At 35.3% G+C, this 12,924-nt stretch overlaps 1 long non-coding RNA gene across 1 annotated transcript; it reads right to left on the bottom strand.

Annotated features, from left to right (window-relative positions):
* Positions 1 to 3,124: 3,124 nt before the first annotated feature.
* Positions 3,125 to 10,479, bottom strand: LOC141557392 (uncharacterized). The gene is made up of 3 exons (XR_012486780.1): positions 10,221 to 10,479; positions 4,748 to 4,866; positions 3,125 to 3,418 (listed from the first exon to the last, which is right to left on the bottom strand). It is a non-coding gene; the product is annotated as an uncharacterized LOC141557392 (long non-coding RNA).
* Between the last annotated feature and the right edge of the window lie 2,445 nt (positions 10,480 to 12,924).

The following is a 12,924-nucleotide window of genomic DNA, read 5'->3' as shown; positions in this document are numbered from 1 at the left end:
CCTACAACTCCTGTCCCCTTCACTCTTTCAAAGATCCTTGATAATAATTCAGAAATTGTCAGATTTTTTAATTCTCTTGAATATTATGGGAATTCACCAAGGTCATCTAGCTGATCTTTTACTATATGCTTATGTTATGTTAGGTTTTTCCTAACATAATAGGTTACTCCCTATTAATCATTTTTATTCTGTCTATTCCAATGTGAAGATGAGTCCTCTTAGAGGAGATACATATAAAATAGATGACATTGAGTACTTCCCTTTACTCTCTCTAGTATATCATCATTTGTTGTACATCAAGCAAAAGCCCTATTCTCTTTGATCCTCCTCTTTCTGCCCAATTTCACTAATATAGATTTTTTAAAAAGGCATATTCTGTTCTGTTTATTATTCTTTGAGCTAACTGAGTCTTATTAGTCCATTGGTCTATGTTTTTATATTTAAAATCTAGTATCTACCTTTACTTCCATTTTCTGTTCAGATGCCTTTTTATTCTTAATGAGTTCCCTATCTATCCACATTCATATCTTTAGATAATTCTCCCTTTTCATCCTCATTAAAATTATTTTTTTGTCTTCAGAATTACATTCTTGAAAGTTTGCCATTCTTCTTAAACTGATTTGCCTTATTGAAAGAAGGTTAGTCTACTGGATCTTCTGTCCTTTTCCTGAACCCTTTAAAATCTGCCTAGATCACAGACTTATTTCTCTTTCTTGTCCAAAAACATCCACTTTAAAAGTCAGTGGCACAGTTGAGATTCAAAAGTATTTTCTACTAATACATTTACTTTCTTGAATTGGTGATTTGTTACATATTTTGAATCCTCCCTGATGTTCTGCTGAGCATATGACAATGTTCTTTTTTTTGGTTTGTATTCCTTTTCCATTTTTCTTTTTTTTTCTTATTCTGTTTTTTAAATAAAATAAATAGTTTTTTTAAAATAAAAAAAAAAACCCACAACCACAGCACTTAGAATAGATGTTGGCACATGGCAAAAACTCAATAAATGCTTTTAAATTTATAATATATATCGATATATGTTAATCATTTCTCAACGATAAATGATCACAGGATATAAACAAACCAAAGACATTCTCATAGGAAAAAATGCTCTCAATTACTATTGATTAGAGAAATGTGAAATAAAATAACTCTGAAGTACTACCTCCTACCTACCAGATTGGCCAATATGAGAGGAATGATAAATGGAGAAAATGATAAATGCTAGAGAAGATATGGGGAAATTGGGACACTAAGATATCATTCACAGAATTGTGAACTGATTCTGAATAGAAAGAAATGTGGTACCTCAAGAATATTATGAGCCTTTATCATCAAGTTCTTTTTTCCTTTCTATTCAGCTCTCTCTTTTAAATAGTATTTTCTTTTTTCTAATTGCAGGTAGAGAAGTTTTTACTTTCATTTTTCAAATAAAATTTTGAGTTCCAATTTTTTCTATCCCTCCATACTGTCCTTCGTCCTTAAGATGATAAGCAATTTGATATAGGTTACATATGTACAGTCATGTAAAATGTATTTCCATATTCATCATGCTATCAAAGAAGAAATAAAACAAAGGGAAAAAAACAAAGTGAAAATATCTTTGATCTTCATTCAGATCTTTCTCTCTACATAGATAGTACCTTTTATAATGAGTCTTGAAATTGTCTTGAATAATTGTATTGCTGAGAAGAGTTAAGTCAATCATAGTTATTCATCTCATGATGTTGTTACTATGTGTACAATGTTCTCCTCACTTCCTTTTGCATCAGTTCATATAAATCTATCCAAGTTTTTCTAAATTAAATTGAAATTTAAAAGAAAAAATAGCTTATTGATAAAGGTTCATGATGTTCTTGAGATACCACAATTTGTCACCCAATGACTCGGTGTCCGTTTGTTAAAATACTTAATTTCAAAAGAAACTTTTGTGTGGTTTGTATTAAGAGCTGGGAATCCCCAGCTCTTAATACAATTGATTAACTGCATTTGGGAACTTCCATTTAAAAATCAAAGCAATAATCATCTTTCTTTCTTCCTTTCAGCACAGAAGCAAAATTCTGAGTTCTGTTTTTGTTGCTTTAAGGGAGAGTTCCTCAACAAAGCTAGATAAGTCAATCAACAAGCTGCTATTGAATGCCTACTGTGTGACGGTACTGTACTCAACTTTGGAGATGAAAAGACAAAAACAAAACAGTCCCTAATCCCAAGGATCTTAAATTCTGAAAGGAAAGAAAATACTTGATGGAAATTCAGAATCACAGCATTGGACCTCAGATTTCTTCCATGCTATCTCATTTTTGTTCATGTTCTCTCAAAAGTTCTCTATAGGATGTCCAACCAACATATAAGAATCTTCCTATAGTTTTCTTGACATCATGTAGATACCAATTCTTTGCTCTAGCCATATGACCAACCTACCTTCTTTTCAATAATTTTAAACATAGAACTGTAGGCAATGTGTGTATATATATATGTTTTGTGTGTGTGTGTATATATATATATATATACACACAAAAAATAGACTTCTACATGCATATATATGAATATATGTATATGCATGTGTCTATCAAGATATATACATGCATATCTAAATGTGTATGCACCCATGTATATGTATCTATCTTTGATCACGTCCTTGTTACTACTGCTTTTGATCAAGCCTTGATATGGTACTGTACTGTTGCCTACTTATACCTACCAATGAACTCTCCATTACTCTTTGGGTGACATGCACCTATAATTCTTTGGAAATAGTATAAATTCATCAATTGATAGACGTGTCTCTTCAACTTCACGGTGATTCAAGCCAGTTCCAATGGTCTTGTGATGGAAAACTATGGGGACTGAGAATGGATCACAACATAGTATTCACTTTCTTATTGTTTGCTTGCATTTTGTTTTCTCTCTCTTTTCCCCTTTTTGATCTGATCTTTCTTGTACAGCATGATAATTGTGGAAAAACTTGTAAAAGAATCGCACATGTTTAACATCTTGGATTACTTGCTATCTAGGGGAGAGGTGGGGATAAAGGAGGAAAAAATTTTTGATACAAAAGGTTTTACAAAGGTGAACGTTGAAAATTATCTATGTATATCTTTTTTTTTTAAATAAAAGGCCTTAATAGATTTTTTAAAGGAAATAGCATTATACATGACTTACAATAATAGAATTGATGAATATTGTTAGTAACAAAATAGGCCTTTGTTTGAGGGCCAAGTTTGGGATCATAAGAAGCACTGTACATTTTTCCAAAGGCAATCTCATTTTTCATAGATATCTCCATTGGTTCTTGGAGGAATTCATCACATCTGCTGATAGATACTTCATAGTTGGCCAAAAAGTTATTTTACATCATGGTAGACAATTCTTCCAGGATTCCCTGGATTCTTCAGAAATTCAAAGTATTTGAAGATATCTGAGAAGAATGATGGGAATCCATTAGTATGATGAGCATAAAGACTATTGGAAAATACAGTGCAAATCATAGCCAATATGAAGTTGATTTTCTATTCTGCATGAATATAGACAAAGTCTTTGAGAGCATTGTTGGGGTTTCCTTCAGGGAATTTCTAGAACAGATCCAAGCATAGTGATATAAAGACAAGTCATAATTTCTCTTATGAAAGATATCCTTTATTGATAGCATGTATGTATGACAATGATGAGAACATATTGCCATGCACTCTTTTGATTGTACTCCTCTGAGATTTTAAACCTCATTCAAAAATTATTTAAAGGAATCCTTCAGGATAAGAAAAATAAGCCCTGTGGTATGATGAAAGTCACATAAAAATATTCTAAAAATATATATATATATACATATATATGTATATATATACATATATATATATATACATATATATATATATATATAACACCAGAATACTGCTAAGACTATCATATTGGCAACAATTCAGATATTAAATTGGTCAAGATTGCTTAGCAGACAAAACAATATGATATCATTAGAAATAAGTCTCTGTGATTGATTTCTTTTGGCTTTAAAAGTGGAAAAGAATCTTAAAATCTTTTCTATTTAGTATTCAATCATTCAACAAATATTTAAGTGTTCATTATGGATAAAATACCATGTCAGAAGTTGAGGATATAAAATTAGACTTTACAACAACAAAATTATACCATGATCAATTCTGATGGACATGGCTCTTTTTAATAATGAGATGATTCAGGACAGTTCCAATGGTTTTGTGATGAAGAGAGCAATCTGTACCCAGAGAGAGGACTGTGGGAACAGATTGTGGATCACAATATAGCATTCTCACACTTTTTGTTGTTTGCTTGCCTTTTGTTTTCTCTCATTTTTTTCCCTTTTTGATCTGATTTTTCTTGTGCAGCATGATAATTGAGAAAAAATATATAGAAGAATTGCACATGTTTAACATTACTTGCCATCTAGAGGAGAGGGTGAGAGGAAGGAAGGGAAAAAATTCAAAACACAAGGTTTTGCAAGAGTGAATGTTGAAAATTACCCATGCATATATTTTGAAAATAAAAAGCTTTAATAAAAAAATAAATAAAATAAAATTAGGCCTGACTTCCTATGCTTTGAATGTGCTTAAAACTTAATGGGGTGGAAGAGGACAAGAATGATACAAGAGAGAGATTGTATTAAACTTATCAGGAAGACCTGGCTTTACATCCTACTTCTGGGATGGGTATTTATTTTGCTTCTAATTATTTGATACCACAAGAGTGTAGCTATAAACATTTTTCTACTGCTTACACAAGCTGTTACTTCCACTTCTCTGGAGAGCATCTTGTTCTCTTCTCTCTGTACTCTTCATCTGTTCCCCCAAGAAGGTAGCATACACAGTGACTTTATCCATAAACCACCTTTATAGGCTAAAGTGGGTTTGAAGGTAATTGATTGGTTATTGAGAAGATAGAAGAATGACCACGCCAAGCATGCGAAGAAACAAAGGTCTTATCAAAAACTCCATGAAGCCTCTGGTGAATCAAGAAGGACTTTTATAAACATTCTTGCAAAAGCAATCATCTTTCTTTTCAATCCCCTCCCAAATAAAAAGGGCTAAGACAAATAGTCATATTTCCTATTTCTGATTTGCATTTCTCTCCCGTTTCCACATGGGCTCAGTACATTAGGATTTATAGAGTATCCAGAGAGCCTGAGATTCCCATGTGAGTCCCCATGCCTACATTTCAGACAAGTGCCTGAAATTCTTCTTGTTTTAACCCATTTTATTCACAGATGTTAAAATGATAAGCCCACTTAACAAGGGGGTTTGATCTGCAAACTCCAGCTTCTGAGATAAGAATTCACTATTTCATAAAAATTGCTGAGAAAACTGGAAAATATGTCAGAAATTCAGCATAGCCCTACATCTAACATCCCAAACGAAAATAAGGTCAAAATGGGATAAAAGGTGATACAAAACAAATTTGCAAATTAGGAGAGCAAGGGATACTTTACCTATCAAATCTTTGGAGAAGGGATGTATTTGTGGCCAAAGAAGAACTCGAGAACATTATGAAATAAAAAATGGACAATTTTGATTACATTAAACAAAAAAATTCTTGCACAAACAAAATCAACACAGCCAAGATTAGAAGGGAATCAGATGGCTGGAATAAAAATATAGCCAATGTTTCTGATAAATGCTTCATTTCTAAAATGTGAAAATAACTATATCAAATTTTAAATAAGCCATTCCCCAAATGATAAAAGGATATGAAGAGATAATTTTCAGACAAAGAAATTAAAGCCATAAACAGTCATATAAAAAAACCCTCTAAATTACCAGTGATTAGAGAAATGCAAATTAAGACAGCTCTGAGGTACCACTACATAACTCCCAGATTGGCTAAAATGACAGGAAAAGAGAGTGAAAAATGTTGCAGGGAATATGGGAAAACTGATTCACTAATGTATTGTTATTGGAGTTATGAAATGATCCAACCATTCCTGAGAACAATTTGGAACTATGCTCAATGGGTTATCTAACTGTCTACCTTTTGAACAAGCAGTGCCATTACTGGGTCTGCATCCCAAAGAAATCATAAAGGAGGAAAAAGGATCTATATATGCAAAAAATGTTTGTAGCAGCTCTTTTTGTGGTGGCTAAGAATTGGAAAATGAATAGATGTTTATCATTTGGGGAATGGCTGAATAAGTTAGGGTATATAAAAGTAATGAAATATTGTTGTTCTATAAAAAATTACGAACAAGCTGATTTGAGCTAAGCAAGCAGAACTGGGAATAGATTATACATGATGACAAGATTGTGCTATGATCAACTATGAGAGAGTTGGTTCTTTTCAGTGGTTCAGTGATCCAAGGCAACCCTAATAAACTTTTGATGGATAATGCCATCCTCATCCAGAAAGAGAGTGAAGGAGACTGAATGTAAATCAACACATGCTATGTTCACCTTTTTCCCCCTTTTTCTTCAGTTTTATTTTCTTATAGTTTTTCCCTTTTGTTATGATTTTTCTCTGAAAACATAAGGAAATTTAATGAATGTACATGTAAACCCCCCCAAAAAATAAACATTAATTAATTTTAATAGGATTTGTTTAGCCAGCCTTAAGGGATTTTTGTTTAAGGCAATCCAGACTCTTGAGTTATAGCTACACATTCTTGCTGGGGGCAAGGTGGAACAGTTTCCCTTTTCTGGCTCCATCAGCCACAACTCGCCTCTGAAATTGCCCAGAGAGAGATGCTCCCTTCCACAGGTAAGAGTTCTTTAGTTATACTGAGAGATAGTTATTTAAGGCTTTAAGACCCTTGCCTAATAAAGGAGCAACACATATGCAGAAGCAATACTTCCAAACATTTCCTACAATCCTCCCTTTTCTTTGTATTTACCTTTGTTGCACCTGCACATTATTTATTGTGCCATAAGGTTCACCCTTGTCTCTATCTAATAGCCATTAATGGTTCATCTCCAAAGCCATTTTGTTTTCCCATGCTACTTAATTCATGGTGTCCAGTTGGTTGGCTATTCCCTTAACTACATTCCCTTATCTACCAAAACAAGGAGAATTCAAATCCTGGCACTTTCTGATTTCCAGCCTTAACTCCCCTGGGCACCCCATAACATCAACATAAACTCAATCATCAAATGAGTTAGCTGGCATATGTAGTTTTTTTCCCCAAAATTCTCACTTCCCTTTTCCTTCTCAAATGCCAGAGTGAATCGAATTGCCAATTATACTATTGTGCATGTGTCGCTCTACTGTGAGGGAAGGGGAGGTCTCAAAGTCTTTCTCCCACAGTACCACCACAGATATGTTCTGGGGACACTCAAGGCAAAGTTACTTATCCTTGACCACATTCCTGACATCTATACACGACTTCAGTTCTCCAAGTTTCTGGTAAAATTCACCCTGTCGTGAGAGGCAGGCTGTGTGGTCACCTGCCATTGTGGAGAAGGCTGGAGAAATCCTAATGGCACTGCTCTGTAGTGATGGGGAACTACAGATATAAAGCAACCATATACTCCATCCCTTGCTTATCGATAGTCCATTCTAGAAGGATTGGAACTATCTGAATCACAGGTTGACCAGAAGCACAGACATATTACTCTTGTTTGTAAACCTTATCCCTGGCTACCCAAGCATTCGTATCTCCATAGCCCATTTCTATGGTGTTAGAACCAAATCCAAAATACTCACCTATACCCATTTCCATCAAAGGCAGACATTTGGTCAATGAAATATTTTTTTCTAAAGACCTCTTCCCCAAAAGTCTGTATGTCTTTGAGGGATTGGACAGCTGGCAGTATATGGCTTCTTGGACCCAGCACTCTCCCCACTGATTAAATAATGTCTGAGAATGGATACGAGTTATCTCTAATGGGGATCCAGCATCCACAGTGGGTGCAGCAATCCTGTTCAAGGTCAAAGTGTCCACTCCCCTCAGGTCTACTCTTCCATACGCTACCCGAGACCTCTTCTGACCTCTCCTAAACAAATTGTTCATACTTCTCTCTCTCTCTCCCTATGCCTTGAGAGCACTTTTTGAAAGTGTTCACATTAGGCATTTTTATGTCCACTTTCCCTTATTTATCAAGTAGAACAAGAAATAATATACTTCAGAATGTCAATATTTGCATTTAGGAGCTTCTTTTCCTGTATGAAATATAGGGAAAGAGAACACCAATACATAGTTCTTCTACATCTCCTCAATCCTCCCCTATATAAGATTCAATGAGGCATTTGAGAAGGAAAAGGGAAGTGAGAATTTTGGGGAAAAAAACTACATATGCCAGCTAACTCATTTGATGATTGAGTTTATGTTGATGTTATGGGGTGCCCAGGGGAGTTAAGGCTGGAAATCAGAAAGTACCAGGATTTGAATTCTCCTTGTTTTGGTAGATAAGGGAATGTAGTTAAGGGAATAGCCAACCAACTGGACACCATGAATTAAGTAGCATGGGAAAACAAAATGGCTTTGGAGATGAACCATTAATGGCTATTAGATAGAGACAAGGGTGAACCTTATGGCACAATAAATAATGTGCAGGTGCAACAAAGGTAAATACAAAGAAAAGGGAGGATTGTAGGAAATGTTTGGAAGTATTGCTTCTGCATATGTGTTGCTCCTTTATTAGGCAAGGGTCTTAAAGCCTTAAATAACTATCTCTCAGTATAACTAAAGAACTCTTACCTGTGGAAGGGAGCATCTCTCTCTGGGCAATTTCAGAGGCGAGTTGTGGCTGATGGAGCCAGAAAAGGGAAATTGTTCCACCTTACCCCCAGCAAGAATGTGTAGCTATAACTCAAGAGTCTGGATTGCCTTAAACAAAAATCCCTTAAGGCCGGCTAAACAAATCCTATTAAAATTAATTAATGTTTATTTTTTGGGGGGGTTTACATGTACATTCATTAAATTTCCTTATCATGTTTGCAGAGTCCATATCAGAATAGTTTCTCTTTGTCTTGCTGAAAGAGTTTCATCCCTCTCTTCTTGTATTTCAAAGGCTTTTGAGAAGTCTGGAACTTAGGAGCAGCATTATTTATATCTTTAATTATCAGATCTCAAATCATTCAAGTGTCCTCTATCCCCTTATAATCCTAGTGTGGGTCAGAATTAGGAAATTTTTATTCAGTTGCCATCACTCTGGGGATGGGGATATCTTATTTCCATTCTCTCACAATCATCCTTCTTCTTTGCCTATGAATAAGTGATCACAATGGTCATCATCTCAGGCCAAGTATAAGAACTGGCTGCAAGAACTTGTTTAGTTGTTCTAACAGCCCTATGAGATTCTCAGTAAGAGGTTTCCTTTCTCTTTTTAAATTTCTCCCCTCTGAACTAGTGAAGTTCTATGAGGACCTCTCAGAGGTTGTAAAGAATAAAGATTTATTTTTATTTTTTTATTTTTTAAAAAAGGCATTCCTTCCCTGATGGGAGAGGAAAATTCCTTTTTTTTCCCCTGAGGCTGGGGTTAAGTGACTTGCCCAGAGTCACACAGCTAGGACGTGTTAAGTGCCTGAGACCACATTTGAACTCCTGTCCTGCTGAATTCAAGGCTGGTGCTCTATCCACTGCGCCCCCCTAGCTGTCCCGAGAAAAAAATTCTGAATATATCTTGTCTACATTGCTTTAATTACTCCTGTAACCTAGAGTAGGGTGACATACTAGGGGTGACACTGTCTCCTGCCTACTGTTCCCAGCAACAGTTGGGCCTATTAAGTCTCCTGATATACCTCAGGGTATATATTGGGGTGCAAGGACGACAATGGATGCCAAGTTTGAGGTTTTGTTTCTGAATTCCCTGATCTGTACATTTAAATGGGTACAGCCTGCTCTTCCAAAAGGGGGCATAAATGGATTCTTCCTGAGAAAAAGGTTTTGGGTTTTTTTTTCCACTAACACATTTTTAGGGCTTGATGTAGCCAGCTTTCGTCATACGTTTCAGCAAACAAACCAGAAAGCATACTTATTTTGGCCAGGAAAAAAAAAAAAAAAACTATCTTTTTTTTTTCTTTCTCTCTAGTACAGATTATCTCTTCCTAATAGTTCTACATCCTCCCTAACGGACTATCTGGAGGAATGTCTATAGGGTATCCTCATTATCTTTACCTCCCTTAAATTTTGTGTTCCCATTCTCCATCCTATACCTTGGTTGGAGACCACTTCACGAGGACACCTCCATCACACACATTCAATCTCAAAACCTCGTTAGGATGTCCCAGCCACCAAGGCAATATTGAACAGACTCTTTTCTTACCTTGGCCTATGCATCGAGTTGCCTGGTTGCCACAATGCCTCCTTTCTCTTCTTTCCTCCCTATCTTCCTGAGTCCAGGAACTGCCTCTCATTAATGTGGCCCTGGGACAACTGTTGGTAATACATAGGCTTTTAAAGTCCTCCTCATCTAAGGCTGTTGAGATCCTGGAAGGGCCCCCATTTGTAAGAAACAACCGTCTTATCAAGAACTCTACCAATCTAACACCAATAAGCATCCTTTTATTTCCATTCCCAATTAGCATTTCCCTTCCCTGTTTTCCCATTGGCTGGGTACTACAGGTTATCAGGCGAGCCTAAACCTCCAGGTGAGTCCCCACCCCCACATTTCTGTTAGATTTCAGGTAGGTTATTTTAACCCAATTTATTCACAGGTGTTAAATTGAAAAGCCCCCTTAACAATGGGGTTTGATTAATCAGCCTCATCAGATTTTAGTTTAAGGGAATTCAAACTCACGAATTCTATCTTGAGACCTTGGAGGAAGAAACAATTTCCCTTTCCCAGCTATATCAGTCTAGTCTCTCCCTTAGAATTGCCCAGATGTGGAACACAGGTTTTGTAAGGGTCAATGGTGAAAAATTATTCATGCAAATATTTTGAAAATAAAGATGTTTAATAAAAAAAATAGAATTGCCCAGAGAAAGATGCTCTCTCCAGCAGTTAAGAGAATTCCTTGGCTATATAGAGACAGTTACTTAAGGCTTCAAGGCACTTTCCCTGGCAACGGATCAACCAGATTTATATGCAGAAGCAACATTTCCAAACCTATTTCCTACACCCTGGTAGGATGAGTAGATGAGATCAACTTATTCCAACAGTCATGAAGACAACTGAAGCAGGCACCGTGGAGCTCTTAGAGCTTGATGAGACACTGAAGATGCAAGGCCATCCACTGCATCCCAGACTGTCTCCAGTGATCTTGACTTTTGTCCTGCCACTGGACTTTGGAGAATGAGGCTGATGACTGTGCAAATCTGTCTCACTTAAATCCAATTAAGGAGAAGTTATCACCCCATGATGTCACTGGTCTTCCTGGAAAAGGAAGGCTGAACAAGAACAACTGGTTTTGTTAGTATGAATATTAAAAAAAAGTCATTTAATTTCTTCAAGCAGTTTCCTCCATCTGTTAAATGAGGGTCTGGCCCTCATAGCAACTCTCAATCTTATGAATTAGTAGAATGTAAGCTTCTTGAAGGCAGGAACTCCCTGAACAGTTCCTGGCACATAATAGGTGCTTACTATTTAATTATTGACTGAGAGGCAACGTGCTATGAAAAAATTGAAGAGTGCTGTTTGGACACGTATACATATGTTGTATTTAACTTATACTTTAACATATTTAACATGTATTGGTCAACCTGACAAATGGGGGAAAGGGTGGGGGGAAGGAGGGGAAAAGTTGGAACAAAAGGTTTTGCAGTTGTCAATGCTGAAAAATTACCCATGCATATATCTAGTAAATAAAAAGCTATAACAATAAAAAAAATCAAAGAGGGAAAGATAACTCACCTAGGTAGGGGGAGAGAGAATACTTTACAGAAAGTTGATCCTTGAAGAAAGGAGAAATTTCAGCTGAGAGAAATCTGGGGACTCCATTCTGTGCAAAGGGAACAGGATAAACAAAAAAGAGCTGGAAGAGAGAAGGATAATAGAGAAAAAGAATATTCTGGTTCAACCAAAACATAGAATATGTGAAAGGAAGTAGAATAAAATAAAGCTGATTTGTAGGTTACAGTGAGATTTTCCAGAACTTTAAATGTCTGTCAGTCATATACTCTTCATTAAAAAGTAAATGAGGAGTCTTTAACAGTTTCTGAATAGTTTCTGATCCTTCCCCCACTTTCCCTCTAAAAAGGGTATTACTTGAAATCCAAAATGTAAACAGTTCACAAAAAATTTTAATGATTATTCTTCATAGTTTATAATGTAATTCAAGACATATATAAACATACATATACATAACATATTATGTATATAAGTATATTATATGTGTATGTATATGATGTATATATAATGAATCTTTTTACATATCTTGAATTACATTATAGATTGTGAAGAATAATCATTAAAATTTTTGTGAACTAATGTTTACATTTTGATTTCAAGAAATATTCTTTTGGGGATGGAAGGTGGGCAGGGAATCAAAAAATCACCTAGCAGCTTCTTAAACACAAACTTGTACCTCAAATTAAGCACTTTCTTTTTTTAAGGATTGGAATCTTGTCTTTTTTGTTGCAGATCTGGTTCAAGATATGTCAAAACTGAGGTGGTTTCACCTTCTGACATATCTGCTTATTTACCCATTGTCAAAGCTTCATTTTCTGTACAAAGATAAGACAAAATAAATGACAAGAATTTGGGATGGGTAAAGGAAGTAGGAAACATTTATTGAGTTATTATTAAGTAGTTCACAGCCAAATGAAGTGATGATACAAGTGAAAAAGAATCCCTTGAGGAATTTACATATATATTGAAAGTGATTTCCATGCTCTGGAACTAGATTTCAATGAAGAATTTGTCTCAATCTTATATAATACATTTTTTGTGTCCATTTGAAAACATACAGTATTTTTATTTATTTATTTAGTTTCTTTTATATTACATTTTTATTATAGCTTTTTATATACAAAATATATGCATGGGTAATTTTTCAATACTGATCCTTGCAAAAACTTGTTTCAACTTT

Source organism: Sminthopsis crassicaudata, chromosome 2 (genome assembly GCF_048593235.1).
Source record: "Sminthopsis crassicaudata isolate SCR6 chromosome 2, ASM4859323v1, whole genome shotgun sequence".
Classification (NCBI taxonomy): Eukaryota; Metazoa; Chordata; class Mammalia; order Dasyuromorphia; family Dasyuridae; genus Sminthopsis; species Sminthopsis crassicaudata.
This window is presented reverse-complemented; position numbering and strand designations above follow the sequence as displayed.